Source organism: Rattus norvegicus, chromosome 1 (genome assembly GCF_021556685.1).
Source record: "Rattus norvegicus strain SHRSP/BbbUtx chromosome 1, alternate assembly SHRSP_T2T, whole genome shotgun sequence".
Classification (NCBI taxonomy): Eukaryota; Metazoa; Chordata; class Mammalia; order Rodentia; family Muridae; genus Rattus; species Rattus norvegicus.
In genome coordinates this window covers 37,394,766-37,406,212 of record NC_141534.1, presented here as the reverse complement: position 1 = coordinate 37,406,212, position 11,447 = coordinate 37,394,766, and the positions used below count along the sequence as shown (strand labels likewise).

Here is an 11,447-nt window from a genome sequence, read left to right as displayed (position 1 = left end):
GAAGTTATGAACCAAATCAATTTAACAGATATTTATAGAACATTTGATCCTAAAAAAAAAAATGCCTTCTCAACACTCATGGTACCTTCTCCAAAACGGACCTCAACAGATAGAGGAAATTTGAAATAGTCCTCAATACATCCTATCATGATCACCACGAAATAAGGCTGGTCTTCAATAACAAAAAAAGAAAAAAAAAATGACAGACAGTCCACAGACACATGGAAGTTCAACAGTGTTCTACTCAATGATAACTTGACCATGGAAAAAGTAAAGAAAGAAATTAAAGACTTTTTAGAATTTAGTGAAAATGAAGGCAGGGCACACCCAATCTTATGGGACAGAATGAAAGCAGTGCTAAGAAGAAAACTCAGAGCTCTGAGTGCCTCCAAAAACAAACTGCACAGAACATATATTAGCAGCTTGACAGCACACCTAAAAGTTCTAGAACAAAAAGATGCAAATACACCCAAGAAGGATAGATGGCAGGAAATAATCAAACTCAGGGCTAAAATCAACCAAATAGATTAAAAAAAAAACAAAAACAAAAACAAACAAACATAAAGCACATGATAATCTCATTAGATGCTGAGAAACAATTTGACAAAATTTGAAACTCCTTCATGTTAAAAGTCTTTAAAAAAATTCACAACCCATGCCTAAACATAGTAAAAGCAATATTCAACAAACCAGTAGCCCCATCAAACTAAATGGAGAAAAACTTGAAGCAATCCCTCTAAAATCAGGGACTAGACAAGGCTGCGTACTCTCTCCTTACTTATTCAATGTAGTATTCAAAGTTTTAGCCAAAGCAATCAAAAAAATAAAAGACGGTCAAAGGAATCCAAATTGGAAAGGAAGAAGTAAAAATATCTCTATTTGCTGATGATATGATAGTATACTTAAGTGACCTCAAAAGTGCCACCAGAGAACTGCTAAGCCTGATAAAGAAATTCAGCAATGTGGGTGTGTATAAAAGTAACTCAAACAAAATCAGTAGCCTTCCTCTATTCAAAATCTGGGAAAGAAATTATGGAAATGACACCGTTCAGAATAGTCACAAATAACAAAATATTTCAGTGTGACTCTAACCAAGCAAGTGAATGATTTATATGATAAAAACTTCACGTCTCTGAAGAAGAAATTGAAGATCTCAGAAGATGGAAAGACCTGCCAATGCTCATGAATTGACAGGATTATTTTAAAATTTCCATTTTGCCAAAATCTATATACAGAGGCAATGAAATACACATCAAAATTCCAACTCAATTCTTCATGGAATTTGAAAGAGCAATTTGCAAATTTATTTAGAATAAGAAAAAACCCAGGATAGCAAAAACTATGTTCAATAATAAAAGACCTTCTGGAGGAATGAGCATCCCTAATTTAAAGCTATATTACAGAGCAATATTAATAATTAAAAAACCAGTATAGTATTAGTACAGAGACAGGCAGGTAGATCAATAGAATAGAATTGAAGAACCAGAAATGAACCCACACACTATTGTCACTTGATATTTGACAAAGGGTATTTTCCATCCAGTGGAAAAAAGATAGCATTTTCAAATAAATGTTGCTGCTTCAACTGGAGGTCAGCATGTAGATGAATGAAAATCGATCCAGTCTTATCGCTGCAAACATTCCTGTGGAAGAACAGATACCTATGGAAGATTTTCTCTCATTTTCAAGTTGCTGGAGATTCTGAACTTTGGAGGATTTCATTTCAGAAAAAGAAACAATGATCATTCCAGGGGAGATATCACTGAAATTCCCAAACCCATAACCCACAGATAATGATGGGCCTCATGAGTTTTTCTACATCTAGGAATTGATAGCTGCCTATCAACCCCACGGAAGAGGGCTAGGCTCATGAAACTCTTCTCTTTTATTCTAAATATCTTCCATCGACTCTTCTCTTTTTATTCTAAATATATTCCATCGCCCTTTATGAGTGAATAAGATTGTTTAATGACTAAATCATCCTCTTTGCAGTCTTACAACTCAGAAATTTCCAAACAAGAGGAGGAGGAGGTGGAGGAGGAATCAATCAGAATCAGATTCAGAATCAGAATCAGAATCAGAATCAGAATCAATCAGAATCAGAATCAGAATCAGAATCAGAATCAGAATCAGAATCAGAATCACGCAGAGGCAGAGAGAGGCAGAGACAGAGGTAGGAAGAAGAAGAGGAGGGGGAGGAGGAGGAGGAGGAGGAGGAGGAGGAGGAGGAGGAGGAGGAGGAGGAGGAGGACGACGACGACGACAACGACGACGACGACGCCACCACCACAACAACAACAAAGCATGGATTAAAAATAACATCACTAGGTCAGTTGTCAGCATTCTCTCTCCATGGGATAACCAAAAGAGTATGTCCTAATCTCAGAAGTTACTGGACTGGCAACCACAGAACATCCATTGTATCCTGTGTCCCATTACATGTCAAAAGTTGAAGTTTCTTCCTATGTTTTAAGTCTCCGTAGTGGATTGCCCAAAATGATCATTTCACCCATGTCTGATCTGATGATTTTTAAATAATAATGCCGTTTTCTGGCTCTCTATGAGAGTAGTCTATAGGCAATTATAGAGGCTAGAGGAGGGAGAGATTTTCCTCAGTGGTTTGCTACAGGTGAGTTGCACATGTTCCTGTGAGAAACCCTAATTAAAATAATTAACGCCCCCCCCCCGAAAATGACAGAAAAGTAGAGGCAGAATAAAAGGAAAGGTGGAGAGAGAGAAAGAGTGTGACAGGAAGAATGGAGAGGAAGGGGAATGGATGGGATCAAATTATTAGCATGTATGAAAAGTAAGATGATGAAATCTATTATTGTTTGCACTCCATACGTAATAATAAAAATCTTTAAAAATATTCTAGGGCAGTCTTTTTTTTTTCCATTTTCAACTGTCAGAGCTAAGACTCTCATTTATAATCCATGTTCCTATCCCCACTTCTATACATGGTGCTAGAAAGCACCATGGTCAGAAAGCAGCTTTGATCTCTTGTGGTTAATTTCAATTTCTTGAAGGATTAATAACTTATGACATTCACTATTCTAATAACATAATAATAACAAAGACATATATTAAATACAACTCACTCTCTCCTGGTTGGTGTAGTGACTGTTTTACCGATATCCCAGTTAGCTAAACTTTCCAATAGCACTAGGATTTTGATCAATAAGGTCACATCCTTTTCCAGATATGTCCACATATTCTTGTTCTGTATCTCACACTCACATTTCCTGGTGTGGGTACATTCATATGAGCATTCATTTAACTGTAGAGTTGTATAGCAACAACAACAAAAAATAAATCTTGAAAGCATTTCATTCAGACTTACTCTGAAGTATATTTTCCTCCACCTCAGATTTCTAAAGAAAGCCTTTCAAGTGGAGCCTTGTTCCAGTCTGTTTGATTAAAATGACTAGCATCTTGCTATTTCTTACCACAGTAAAACTTTTCCCTGCAAAAGTATTTGGATGAAAACACTTCCCAATTTAAATCATTTAAGTTTTTATCTGAATCAATTTTCTTTAAATTCTAAAAATATCTCATTTTCTTTAAATTCTAAAAAATATCTCCTGGTAAAACACTGGTAAATATAAGCATTCAAGTGAATAAGTTGAAGATCCACATGACTGGGAAGACATCGAAAGATTAATTGGATTTTTAATTTACTGTTGATAAATTCTCTGGGTTCCACAGGCACTGACCAAGGATATGCTTGCTTTTATCAAGAAAGATAATGGGATTACCCACTAGATTAAGGCTTTAATCTCTGTTGATAAAGTGAGAAAAATATAAATATTCAAAAACATACAACGTACACACTAGATGGCTTAAATTGCTTAAAAAAATACAAGGAGATATAAGGGGAACAGAGATAATTGACAGTATGAAAATGAGATTGTCTGTTGGGAAAATGAAATTAACTGTAAACACAGCACATCTGAATAGACTAAAAGAGTTTCTAGTCATAGTTACAATGTATAATTTTCAAGTTATCTAAGGCAAATCATTGACATGAATAATAAGTGACTTAATTTGTGTTCGTTCATTTCTACACTTTGATTGGAATTTGATGCATTGCTGTGTTTTTTCTTCTACACATTTTAATTTAGTTAAGGAATGACATTAATCACTTCTAGGATTTTAATGATAAAAATGAACTCACTACTATTTTGCTTTGAATTACTTTTCTTCCTCCCTATTTTTATTTTCCTCTTCAAATGGTGTTTAACTGGAGGATATCCCAGCAGAAAACTCTGAGCTCCAAAATGGAGTTTACTGAAATATTGGGTTTTTAATAAATGTGTCTTTACCATCATTGTTTTTATTTTATGTATTTTGAAATATTATTCACATCAAACATCATTAAATCTCTACCATAATATTGACCCCCCATGGTACAATTTCTGCACATGATGGACAGCACATTTTGTTTCATGATAAAGTTGTGTGACTAGATTATACACAAAAACAATTTTCATTTAAACAACATTTGCTAGTCAAGTGTTATCAGCTTCCTTAATAAAAACTCAAAGTTTCTAGGGAACCAACCACTGTGTGTGTGTGTGTGTGTGTGTGTGTGTGTGTGTGTGTGTGTGTGTGTGTGTGTGTGTGTGTGTTTGTGCATATCAATCTATGGATATGACTGCTTGTGTGCACAGCGTACAGAGTTCTGAATAAAACTTTGGGTTTCAATCCTTGGGTGTCATACACTTTGATTTATTATTCATTGCCTTGGAACTTGCAAAGTAGATTAGACCAGTGGTCCATGAGTACAGGTTCTGCTCTTTCATAGTTCCAGCAACAGCATTACCAAACATAATGGCATTTCCGAAATTTTTTCCAACTGAGTTCTGTAGATCAATTATACATCTTTGCATCTGAAAAGAAAGCACTTCACTAATTGATCCATCTCCTTAATTACAACACCTTAAAACATTTAAAGAAAAACATTGAGGATCATATTCTGTTCTTAGTCAGATGATTGATTGTGAAGACATGCATTTCATAGTCTACAAAGTTTAAACATCACTTATATGGATATGGTCTTAGACATGCTTCTACTCCAAAAATGGCAGTGTGTCATTGGAGAAAAGCACAAAGTAGAAAGCACAATGTTTACCTCTAGGTCACTTTCTCATATTGCAGGTCTTGAGAAACTCACCATTGTAGCCTCTGCATAGCTAGAAGAAATGACAAGAAGCACAGAGAAGCCACAAGAAATACATACACTTGGGTCTTTTTAATGAGAATGGCTAACATAGTGTCATATATTTAAATGATGTAAACCCAAATTAAAACCTTTCTCTTACAGGAATCCATGGTCATGGTGATTTATCACAGAAACAGACAGGTAATTAAGTAACTGTTTCTTTTTCTTTTCCTGTGATGAAAGTATTTTGATAAGAGAAATTTAAGAAGAGATATTTATTCTGTCTCATATTTTGTTCCATCAAGAGAAGAAGTCAAAGTAGCAAGGACTTGAAGCAGCTATTTGCATTCAATGTACTATCAGGAGTCCAAGTCTACTATCAGTTATAGAAGCATGTTTTCCAGTGTTTAGAAGATATTCTTCATTTATGTGATCCATAAACCAATTTATAGAAAGAAGTCCTTTTCACAGTTGAGATGGGTCTTCTTACATTAATTATTGTAATCAAAATTATCCTTACATTCTCAGAGGCTGAAATTAATATAGGTAATGAATTACAGGGGTCCTTGGAGGCTTGTCTTTAGGTGAGTCTACATTATGTCAAGTTGAGGGTTAACACTAACTCTCAACACTAAAAACATTTCTAAATTCCCCTTTAATGATAATTAAGCCTACCTTCACTTGCCACTATTTAACTAACTCTAATCTCTCCATGACCCTGGTAAACTTAAATATAAAAATAAACAGATGTATGCATCTCTCTCGGTTTAACTCTTCTTTTTGTGTGATTTGGTGGTTTGTTTGTTTGTTTTATCAAAGCAGGTTTTCTCTGTAATCTTGTTTGTCATAGAATTCGGTTTGTAGAATATTCTGCCCTCAAACTCACAGAAACATGTCTGCCACTGTTTGTTGAGTGCTGGGATTGAAAGCCTGTGAGACCACCACCCTTAATTGCCAATCTCTGCAGCCAGAAAACATGTGTTGGCATAAGAACATAAGACTGAAACATAGAATATTATATCTGTGGGCTCCAGAGAAGAAAAGAATTTAAAACTGTGAAATGGTGAAGGGAAGTGAGAGGTGCATATTCATATCAAGTCTAGAGAACATTTGGTAGGTATATGGGGCTGATAGTGACTTAATTTCAGAAAATGAGGTTTAATACTTGCTAATATAACTTACCTTTGATATTAGAGATTTTAGAAACACAGTACAGCACTTGAATTATTGCTAAGAAAGAAAGACATTTTCTGATAATCAGATAAGATACACAACATCTGCTATGTATTGGGCCTCCTATAGGTCCTGTGTATACAATATTGGCTCAATCCTCATCACAGATGCCTTCAAGGCCATTTCTTCACCTGAAGATCTTGCTGTCTCCAGTGCTTGATAAGCAGTAGACATGTTTTCCCCATCCAAGTACTGGGGCTTTTTCTGGTTCTCCATGAAAAAGCAAAAAATCAATCAGCACCTGTTGATCTCTATGAGATTTGACAAGACCATATCTCTTGACTATCACTAGTATACTTGTCTTAAGATTTATATCTAAATATTGTCTATTTATTATTTTATTTTTACATGTAATGTATGTTTCTACACATGTATATATGGGAGTCATCCTAAAGAATGATATCTACTTCCTTACTATAGTCCCTACTGTACTGGAATTACCAAGTATACCAGGTTGGCTGGCTAAAAAAAGCACAAGGAATCTGCCTAGCTTCCCATATGCTTGGATTATAAGTGTCTTAAACCCAGAACTTAAAACATAAACCTAGAGACAACTATACTACTTACTGGCCCTCCAGAGGCATGATTAAATAAGACATGTGAGTGTATGAGTATGTGAAGGGGTTGCTGCTTGGTATATAGGGGCGGTGCTAATTAGAGGACACCACTAATTTTCTGTGCTTATTCATGATATTTTTACAAAGAGAAGTTTCCTTCAAAATTTTCATTTAGCTCATTTTGACTGTGACTTTAGAAATTACATCTTCTTTTTATCTGTCCTTTGCTGTACAGAAAGTTTAAAACAGCTCATTTTAGACATAACTTAAAAAGCATATTGAAAATAAATGCTCATTAGAGTTTGGTATCTCTGTGTTCATTTTAACTACCTCTAATTACCTCCAAATAGACAGATATTAAAGAAAGAAAATGAGTATTATAAAGTGTCAACCAGTGCTTTCTAAAGGCTCAGCACTCTTCCTCTGTGGTGTCCTTTGTCATTACTAGCATTCAGAGAATTTGTTTAAAGTAGATGATAGAACTTGAAGCACAAACTCATCTAAAAACTTCATTAACTTCACATTTTTGTGAATCTTTTTCTAAAACAAATATCACTTCACATACATATTTTCCCTGAACTCCACCTTTCCTACAAAGAACTGTTGAAGATTCTTCAATGTTTATTCACTTCTGAAAATGCTACAGTTAGAAAATCACCTTCTATTCTCCTACTGAAGGTGATGGAGAGCCCTTACACCTGTAGAACAGCTGTCCATATACTATGTGCTCACCTGTTGACGGTCCTGAGTATTTGGCGGTACTTGGAAGACTTATATCTCCCCTCAAATACTGTGTTCTGTTTCAAATTGACCTCAGCCTAGGGTTATCGGTTGAGATACTAAAAGTTTATTGATAAAAATTAGCTGAAATCATTAAACAGTTAAAACAACAGCAAGTTCCATGATGCCCTAAGGTCAAATTTAGCAAAACACACACATGCACACAAACACACACACACACACACACACACACACACACACTCACACACACATTCAGTCATACACACATATGTCTACTTTCACAGCTTCTTAGATGGAGAAGAATCTCTAATGCCTTCACATTTTTCCAGGAAAGACCTCTGGAATCTGCAGCAGGACCTCCTGCCAGAGAACCTGCAGGGGACCTGCAGGTCATATCTGGTTTGAGATTTCTGTGAACAGACAATGAGAAAAATTCTAGTATATTCATCCTCTAGAAATGTTCAGGGTCTAATTCTGTTTAGGTAGGTTATAACATCTGGAGAAGACTCGTGGTCTTGTCTGTACTATTGACTTATCATCCCCATGTATTCAATGAGACATGCTATAGTAGAATCCCCAATATTTTTCGTGACACTAAATCATGTTGATTTCTCTCCTGCCATCTTTCAAATGCATGTCCTACCTTAGCTATATTGTATCTATTGGTTGACATCATTATGATGTATATGTGATCATGAGGGACAAAGAAGAGTTTCCCTACTGTAGATCACCCTCCAGTTTTGTGTAAGAAGCTTGATGTGATATTGGTGCTACTACTTGACATACTCAGCCCACTTTCTGTTCACACTTGTGAATTTGGTTTCCAGTGAGGGCCATGTAAGGCCTTGCTTGGAGACATCTGTGCTTTGTTATACTTCAGTATCTGTTGAATAAACTATGTATATTCCATTCTCATTTCTGTGTTAACTGAAAGACTGCCTTGACTTCCATGAGTGTTGATGACACAAGTATGGACAAACCAGTAAAGTGAGAGTCTTTTCTGAAATCCAGCCTGTAAAGTATCTTCATGATTGTAAGTACATAGCAAATAACCTACATGCTAATGTCAAGTTGATGGATAAACCTATAGAAAAAGTGTAATGGAGATGATAAGAAAATGTCTGCCTACTTGAGAGAGGATATTCCACTTTTGTACTCTGGAGAACCGAAGATGCAAGGGTATACAGAGGGAACTGAACTGGACACAATGATAAAAGTCAAGCAATGTTTTAAGAGCACAGTAGCAAGATTCTTCATAATTGTTACACATATATCCGCTTAATCCAACACATGGTGTTGCAAAGTAGATCAGAGCATTTGACTATGAGACAGTAGGAGGCAACACTTTCTTGAGCAGGGACATACAGATATCTCAGCAGGGAGGATATGTCTAAAGTGTGTTAATAGTATGAAACAAGTCATTTAGGAAATTAAAAAGACAACAAAGAAATGGTTCATTTTTGTGTGGCCTTTTGTTTGCTTTGAAATAATTATCAGAGATTCAAAAGTTCACTGGGAAGTGAAAAGGAGTGTGACTTGACAGGATGAGTGGATGAACCACTGAGAGACAGCATTGACAATTGGCAGGGTTGAACTCATAAAGGCCCTATCAGCTCTAGAGATAGAGTGGAAAAGGAGCAAACAGGTTGTGTGGTTTAAATGGTAACTCCCTCATAGGCTTACATATTTGAACATATGGACCACAACTACTGATGCTATACAGATGCTTGTGGAATTTCTAGGAGGTGGAGCATTGCTGGAAGTGGGTCACTAGGAAAGGGCCTCGAGGCTTTGTAATCAGGCTTAATTTTCATTTTTTGTTCTTGGATTCCTGAATATAGATACATTGTGACCAACTACTTCTTAATCTTGCTGCATTCTCTTCTATGCCTGCTGCCAGGCAGTTCCCAGTTTGATATATCATATCCTTCTGAAATAATGGACAAAATGAACTTTTTCTCCCCTAAGCTATTTGTTCAGTGTACTTTTATCACATTTATCATAAAGTATCTAGGAAAGGGACAAGGAGAAAGTGCTATGTAGGGAAGAGAAAGAAGTTGATGAGATGTAGAATTAAAGAATCAAAATAAAATTTTAGTAGATTTTGAACATGTCTTCTTTTTTCCCTTAATAGGCTAAATGTTAGAGTATATGACATTACAATTTCTCATGACTTCATTGGGTTCTGTAGTGGTTTGATTAAATCTTGCTTTCTGTGATGTTTAATCTCCAGTGAAAACTTAATGAGTTACAGATCATGGTGGTTGCACACCTTGGTTTGTGAGGGTATTTCAAGGAAGATTTGAGCAAGGAACACCCAACCAGAATTTTGAAAAGACAATTCCTGGACTGACATCTCATCTAAGTGAAAATGAGAAAGTGGGCTAAGGACCAGCATTCATCTCTCTGCTTCCTGACCGTGGATGCACAGTAACATAGCAGCATCATGTGTGGGCAACTGTGACAGACATCCCTGAGGAGATGCACTGGATCATCAAAATGTGAAACAAAACTTTCTTTAGTTGCTTCTGTTATGTGTTTTGTCACAAAAATTGGAAAAATTTACTGATATACTTAGTGTTCTCCCAAATTCAGAGTTGCTATATCTGATTCCACTCTTTTATTCTTATATGTCTGTATCTTGAGCACCTGAAGTTCATTGCTACTCAGTTATTTAATTATAACGTCCTTGTTTCTAATACTTGCAAATATTTTCTTAATGATGCATATCTTGCTGAATGCAAAATGCTACAAATATTTCGTCCCTACATAAGTAATAGATATTAAAATAATCATAAGAATTTTACAAGTCCCCTGGGTTATAATATTTCTGACATGGAGTGGCTTCATGTTTAGTTAACTGCTACATCCAGGAGATTAGGCAATGAAAGACATCCATAAACCATGGAAAGTCACACTGTACATTGAATGACATTTCAAGCATGGTCTTACAGACTTTGAGGAAAAATCATGAGCAGAATGCCCCAACACTGGATTTTGCTTTTAGTTACATAGTATATTTTCAGACTGGGGCAAAGATTCCTAGCATTGTGATTTATAGGGCTATTTAAGTACTTCAATGACTTCATGAAATTCTTAGGCAAATAGATAGAACCAGAAAATGTCATCCTGAGTGAGGTAACCTAATCACAAAATAACACACGTGGTATGCACTTACTGATAAGTGAATATTAGCAAAAAGCTCAAAATACCCACGATATAATCCACAGTCCACATGAAGCTCAAGATAAAGTAAGACCAAAGTGTGAATGCTTCTATCCTTCTTAGAAAGGGAAACAAAATACTCACAGGAGGAAATGAGAAAACAAAATGTGGATCAGAGACTGAAGGAAAGGCCATTCAGAGTCTGCCCCACCTGGGGGTCCATCCCATATACAGTCACCAAAACCAGACACTATTGTGGATGCCAAGAAGTGCATGCTGACAGGAGCCTGCTCTAGCTGTCTCTCTGAGAGGCTCTGATACAAATTAAGATGCTTGCAACTAATCATCAGACTGAGCACTGGGATACCTAGGGAGGAGTTAGAGAAAGGACTGAAGGAGCTCAGGCTGTTTGCAACCCCATGGGAAGAACAAAAATATCAACTAACCAGACATCCCAGAGCTCCCATGGACAAAACCACCAATCAAAGAGTACCCATGGAGTGACTCCTGGCTCCAGCCACATCTGTAGCAAAGAATGGCCTTGTCAAGCATCAATGGGAGAAGAGGCCCTAGGTCTTCTGAAGGCTTGA

At 36.2% G+C, this 11,447-nt stretch overlaps 1 long non-coding RNA gene across 1 annotated transcript; it reads left to right on the top strand.

Annotated features, from left to right (window-relative positions):
* Window positions 1-2,203: 2,203 nt before the first annotated feature.
* Window positions 2,204-10,387, top strand: LOC120099104 (uncharacterized). The gene is made up of 4 exons (XR_015654480.1): window positions 2,204-2,328; window positions 5,324-5,362; window positions 8,627-8,725; window positions 9,926-10,387. It is a non-coding gene; the product is annotated as an uncharacterized LOC120099104 (long non-coding RNA).
* Window positions 10,388-11,447: the final 1,060 nt, after the last annotated feature.